The 7,123-nt window shown below is 36.0% G+C and overlaps 1 long non-coding RNA gene across 1 annotated transcript; it reads right to left on the bottom strand.

Annotated features, from left to right (window-relative positions):
* Nucleotides 1-289: 289 nt before the first annotated feature.
* On the bottom strand, nucleotides 290-6,630 carry LOC127437143 (uncharacterized). The gene is made up of 3 exons (XR_007896532.1): nucleotides 6,507-6,630; nucleotides 4,707-4,840; nucleotides 290-3,173 (listed from the first exon to the last, which is right to left on the bottom strand). It is a non-coding gene; the product is annotated as an uncharacterized LOC127437143 (long non-coding RNA).
* Nucleotides 6,631-7,123: the final 493 nt, after the last annotated feature.

The raw sequence follows: 7,123 nt of genomic DNA, 5'->3' as shown, positions 1-7,123 counted from the left end.
TCAGTTCAGAGCTAAAAGAAATTGACTCTGCTATTTTTTAACTCTGTTCAGAGGATCTTCAAATTTACTCTGCCACAATTTACTTCCCCTCCAGAGTTGTTTATCATCAATTATGAGTGAACTACGAAGAATAACTCTATCTAGAGTTATTCTTCTGAATTACAACATTCATGTTTTACCCTCAGAAAGCCCTAAAATATCAATGAAAAACTCGCTTTTCAGTCTGAAAATAAAATCAACAACAAACTGTATACTCATGTCTCACAATTTTATTTTTCAAGCACCTGTTTAAACAATATTACACTTACATTTAATTCACTTGTGATCATAAAAAAATAAAAAATGAAATAATGAAAACAATAATACAAAAAAATAAAAATTGTGATAGTGATAATGTAAGAGAGAAGTCAAAGAAGAATTACATGAAACAATATGGTACAATAAACAAATCAGAGTCACAACCATAAGACATCAGAATGTCAAACAACTTGTGGTGCAAAATATCCTTAATCTCCAAAACAGAAGGTGCTTCTGTGGTATGTGCAACTTTGTAAGCATGGATATGTTCAGCTAAACAAAACGTTTTCAGTGCAGTTGTTACCAAAAGGACCTGCTCATCTTTGATAACAATATTCTGGATTACATGAAATACAGGCATGTCATTCTGAACTTGAACACAAACCGCTAACCCTAACCGATAAGTATTTCCACAGCGCTTGACCCAGTTCACATTTAGGACCTTGGTCCACATAGGCACATTAAGTTTCTCAGCCATCTCAGCACCAACTTCCATTTCATTCAAGGGGGCCATTTTCCCTGGATCTAATTTCATGTCATTTGGATCAGATGTTTGCCAAATGTAAGCCATTTGGCAATGGTGTTTCTTTGCTAATGTTTTCGTTATGTTTTTAAAGCTTTTCAACTGCTTTTTAAAAAAGTTATGCTTCGCTTCGTAACGCATGCACCAACAATGTAGCAGTGGTCCAATTTTCTGCATACAACTGGGGTAATGCACCATAAAATGATGCTTCGCCAACAAGTTCTTATCAGGAAACAAATGCTTAAACAAACTGTGGTGCTCTGCAATCAGGTGTTTCAAATAAATGGTGATACCAGTGGATATAACTGAAGAAAACACTATATTGACTATCTGAAGCAATAAAATGAACAAATACCAGTGCTGATCATTAGGACGCACAAGATCTCCAAACATAATGGGTAGATGACGCAGTAAACACCAGCTCTGAGTGGCATTTAAGCCCTGGTCATTGGAACCCTCTCTTAATGCTACACCAGGAGGTTTGTTGTTTTGTTCCATGAAGCCATAGTTAAAACTCTGAATTCATCTGTGTACTTCTGCTGATGTGGTGCAATTGTCAATCAGGTGCTGAATAAGTAATTTCATCTCATATTGTGCAACCCCCTGTAATATATCATGCATGATATCAACCGAAAAATTTGCAGTGGTGTGGAAATATTGCAAAGAATTTAAAAGGCAAGACTTTTTTACTCCCATTACGTAAGGTAGACTGGGATTGCTCTGCATACTCTGACAGTGTTCGGCATGAAGTTCTTTAGTTCGCTCTGACATCTTTGGACTATCTTCACTGAACTCTGTCTGAAAGTCTTCTTTCTTTAGTAGGCAAAAGCAGCAACAGTACATAGCACTAAACGATTCAACAAAACCAAATAAAGAATGGACACCAAGGTTGTCACCAGTAACTTGGACAATGCTTCCATAAACTGTATGATCAAATAAAGGAATCTGAATTCCATTGGTTTCCAGTGTTGAGATATCCTGGACAAGCGGCCCTAGTATTTTATCAAACCCAGAAGTTTTGATATCTTGTGCATGAAATAAAGTAACTAAATGGATATTTAGTAAACTCGAGTTGTATTTAGGGGAAATATTTCTAAGGGTGAAATAGATAGCTCCTAACTTATGTATTCCTCGTTTTGATCCAAGGGGGTTTGAGCATTCAAATTAATAAAAAAAAAAAAGCTGGATCTGAACTGCATGTCTTTGTTTTGAGAAGAGCGCATGATTCTTAAAGAATTCTCCATCGTGTATGTCATAAAGACAATTTGGTCTTTGTTGTGAGTCTCTCGTCATCATATCTTTAATGTTAGGGTGCTTATAAATGGACTGTAATGTCTCAAGAATTGGTAGATATACAAATTTATCCTTAACAATGGTTTGGGCAAAAGTTCCAGTTGTTCTGTTACGCCGTGTAGCAAATCTTGTTCCGAGAACATATTCAACAGGATCTATTTTTCCCCATTTCTCTGAAAAGTACTGCATTCTCTTGCTCTCAGTGTTTAATGCCACAAAAGGATTTTGCATTTTTTCAAAACACTGATCAATTTGAGACTCAACAGCACTTTTTATGGGCTCCTCTAAAGTTAGGCTGTTTTTCACAGATTCTTGAGTTTGACTATGAACGTCTCCAATCACTTATTCTAGAGCACTAACAACATAGTTAATAGTTGTCTCTGTGACACCAGCAACTTTAAGTTCAGCTACCACTGTTGCACAACTGTTTACTATATTTGTTTTTAGGAGTACAGACTCACAAGGTGAATTTTGGTTTGGTAAAACACCTACATCCCTTAATGAAATGGAGTTGGTGGTGGATGAGCTTACACCGTAATCGGTGCGTGAACTGTCAATTGCACAACACTTGCTGAGATGCTTTCGTAATCCAGAAAAACTATGGTAAACATGTGAACAACCTCTTTCAGCACATTTTAACTTCAGACTTTTTCCTGGACAAAGGCCATGAACTAACTTAAAGTGCCTTATAAGGGCATTGGCACTAGCATGCCCCCTTTTACAAATGAAACAGTTCATCTGCTCACTGGAGCATTCTAGCTCTCAACTCAGCTACTCTGGGATTCACCTTGGTGGTTTCAACATCTATGTCATAGACAGTGGTTTGCAGAAAGCTATACACATTGGTCAATTCCTGACAATATGAGGTGCCAAAGACAAAGTGAGCTTTGAAAAGCTCATCAACACAGGCCAGTGAATTAGAGACCTTACATGGTAGAGCATGTTGGTCAATTACATTAAAACAAGACTGGACCCTACTTCTCTTCGGCCCAACAACAAGTAGATATGGCTGGAGACTCTCTCCAATGCTATCCAAGTGCCCTTGGATTCTGGTACCAGTCTGTAAATGAATGAAAACACATTAGTGCCAATGTGACTTAACAGATAAAGTCAATATACAGCATGAATAAAGATACAGTGATGTCTTCCACCAAAGTTTCTCTATTACATACACTGTAAAAAAAAATCCCGTGAAATCTACGGTAAAAAACTGGCAGCTGTGGTTGCCAGAAATCTACCGTAAAGAATACGGTCGAAATGTTCTTCTGTTTACGGTATACCTAAAAGTGAACTGTAAAATTTACGGTAAAAAAACTGGCAGCTGTGGTTGCCAGAAATCTACCGTAAAGAATACGGTCGAAATGTTCTTCCGTTTACGGTATACCTAAAAGTGAACTGTAAAATGTACGGTAAAAAACTGGCAGCTGTGGTTGCCAGAAATCTACCGTAAAAAATAAGGTCGAAATGTTCTTCCGTTTACGGTATACCTAAAAGTGAACTGTAAAATGTACGGTAAAAAACTGGCAGCTGTGGTTGCCAGAAATCTACCGTAAAAAATACGGTCGAAATGTTCTTCCATTTTCGGTATACCTAAAAGTGAACTGTAAAATTTACGGTAAAAAACTGGCAGCTGTGGTTGCCAGAAATCTAACGTAAAGAATACGGTCGAAATGTTCTTCTGTTTACGGTATACCTAAAAGTGAACTGTAAAATGTACGGTAAAAAACTGGCAGCTGTGGTTGCCAGAAATCTACCGTAAAAAATACGGTCGAAATGTTCTTCCATTTTCGGTATACCTAAAAGTGAACTGTAAAATTTACGGTAAAAAACTGGCAGCTGTGGTTGCCAGAAATCTACCGTAAAAAATACGGTCGAAATGTTCTTCCGTTTACGGTATACCTAAAAGTGAACTAACATTTACGGTAAAAACTTGCAGTTTTGGTTGCCATAAAAAAAAAAAAAAAAAAACATTCAGAACTGGTATGAAAAGCAAATACACTTTTTTTATTTAAATACAACAAACTTTGTAAATACATACTTTGGACAACCATATTCTTCTCCTTAAAACAGCAGTAAAAGAATGTACTCCCTGTTCGCTTCAACTTGCAGAACAAACATTTTGAATAATTGCAATCTTTAGCAGAAAGCCACACATTCAATAACCTGAACAAGACAGCACACCATTATATTAACAGAACGGATTAATCATGAACCAAATGCTTGGAAAGCATTAACATACAGCTTTTTACAATCTCAGATGCACAAAACAAAACTTCCTGTAGGAAAACTTAAATGTATAAATTGAAAGGACAAGAAAAGCATAACTATAATAAATAAATAAATAAAAAAGTGACATTTTATTTTAGGTACACACAATGTTTTGTTGGCTGCTCAAATCATTACTGGTATAGTACCATATGTACCATAAGTACAAAACAGTATACCGTTCTAAGAGGACAGGACTCACATTTAAGTAGTTTTCTACATTCAAAGTTCAAGCATCTTTCAGTGTAAATCCAGATAACACAAAGTTGTAAAACATTCTCAGTGCCAACGTAATCTTCAAACATCTGTCAAAAAGGTTTTGTCCAACCTTAATCTGCTCTCCATTCATGATCAGCAAGGCCTACTATGAGTGTAAGGACTCGGGGGTTCACTGGGAGCTGTTTTTTGTTTTTCCTCGGTTCAACTTTGGTGCCTTTCTCTGGGTTTATGCTGAAGAAGCACCTTAAAAAGAGAACTGAATGACTGAATTTGTTGCTCACAAATATACGCTGATTAAAGGGTTAGTTCACCAAAAAAATGAAAATTATGTCATCATTTACTCACCCTCAATTTGTTCCAAACCTGTATGAATTTCTTTCTTCTGTTGAACATGTGGGTAACCAAACAGTTACTGGTGCCCATTGACTTCCATAGTATGGGAAAAAAAAATTACTATGGAAGTCAATAGGGACTAGAAACTGTCTGGTAACCCATATTTTTCAAAATATCTTTTGTGTTCAGCAGAAGAAACAGGTTTGGAACCTCTTGAGGGTGAGTAAATACCCAGCAACCATTTGGACGTTTAATGACCGTTGAAAAGACGTCCCTCTGACACGTCCCATCATGGTTGAAAAATAGTTCCAAAATGAAAGTTATGAAACGTATCTGAATGCATTTTTAAGAAATGTTCAATGTTACAAATTTTTTATTGATTAATGCCGTCCTACCGCGACTATTTTTGGCCAGGGACACGACGTTGCCGTTGGACCAATGTTTGCTGGGTAATGATAGAATTTTCATTTTTGGGTGAACTATACCTTTAACCACAACAAAACTTTAGTGTACTATTTAGAGAGTACCACTGTAAAGGAAGTCATTTATTAGTCAACTTTTATGCATTGTAACATTCTTTAAAATATATAATTTGTGATCTGCAGAAGTCAGTTTTTAGAATGTCATTATTTTCTCACCATCTAGTCAATGTTCCATTTTTGGGTGAAAATTTGAACAGTTTCTGTAACACTTTACAACAAGTTAACATTAATTACTCACCCTCATGTTGTTCAAAACCCATAAGACTTTAGTTCGTCTTCTGGACACAAATGAAGAATTTAATGAAATCTGAGAACTTTCTCTCCCTCCATTGACAGCTACACAATGACCACTTTCAAGCCCCAGAAAGGTAGTAAAGACACAATTAAAGCAATCATGTGACTCCAGTGGTTTAACTTCAATGTTATGAAGCAACATGAGTGCTTTGTTTGGGCAAAAAACAATTTACCACTTTATTTACAAAAAATATTGATCTGTAACACTTGTTCATGAGAGCATCATGACGCGTGTGTTGTATGGATGCGAGAGCAGACATTGTGTGAACACTTTTGATAATATTTTTTTAAAATAAAGAAGTAAATTATGCTCTTTTGCACAAGCAAAGCAATCGCGATGCTTCATAAATTGAGGTTAATCCACTGGAGTCACATGGATTACTTTAATGATGTTTTTACTACCTTTCTGGACTTTGAAAGTGGTAGTTGCGTAGCTGTCAATGGAGGGACAGAAAGCTCTCAGGTTTCATTAAAAATATCTCCATTTGTTTTCCAAACTTGAACGAAAGTCTTACGGGTTTGGAACGACATGAGGGAGAGTAATTAATGACAATTTACGGAATTTAACTAACCCTTTAACATGAACTAACGTTACTTTCAACATTAATGTACTGTGAACTAACATGAACAAACAATGAACGACTGTATTTTTCTTACAAAAACAAAGATTAAATACTGTTACAAATGTAATTCCCATTGTTAGTTCATGTTAGTTAGTACATTACCTAATGTTAACAAATGAGACCTTACTGTAAAGTGTTACCACAAATTTCATGTAAAAAAAATGGTTTAATGCCTACCTTTGCATGAACTCCAGAGTAGAACCCAGTTCCAAAGAGTAATGAATGTTAAAACAGTAGTAACTGCCAAACATCATGCACAATGCAGAGATCAATGTAGAAATGTGCGGAGTTGTAATCTTTTGGTCGATGCTCAGCATGAATAGTTTTGATGTGTAGCAGGAAGAGCCTACAGACAAAAACAAACAATAAAATGCCTTTGGTTTTAATATATTTTGGAGCTTTAATCTCAGTGTGCTGACATTCACAACCAGCCATTCTGACAATGTAACTGTGAATTAACTGTAACAGTAACTTTCCTATAGTTCACCCAAAAATGAAAATTCTGTCATCATTTACTCACCCTCATGTTGTTCCAAACCTGTATACATTTCTTCCAGGAAAAAAAATACTATGGGAGTCAATGGTGCCCCACAACTGTTTGGTTACAAACATTCTTCAAAATATCTTCCTTTGTGTTCAGCAGAACAAAGACGTTTATACAGGTTTGGAACAAAATGAGGGTGAGTAAATGACAGAATTTTCATTTTTGGGTGAACTATCCCTTTAATTTTTTTGATATGACACTAAATTTTATTCATTCAAACTTACCACAGACAATGATGCAGGGTGTTGCT

Source organism: Myxocyprinus asiaticus, chromosome 48 (assembly GCF_019703515.2).
Source record: "Myxocyprinus asiaticus isolate MX2 ecotype Aquarium Trade chromosome 48, UBuf_Myxa_2, whole genome shotgun sequence".
Lineage (NCBI taxonomy): Eukaryota > Metazoa > Chordata > Actinopteri > Cypriniformes > Catostomidae > Myxocyprinus > Myxocyprinus asiaticus.
The sequence above is the reverse complement of the archived record's forward strand: the minus strand, read 5'-3'. Positions and strand labels throughout refer to the sequence as shown.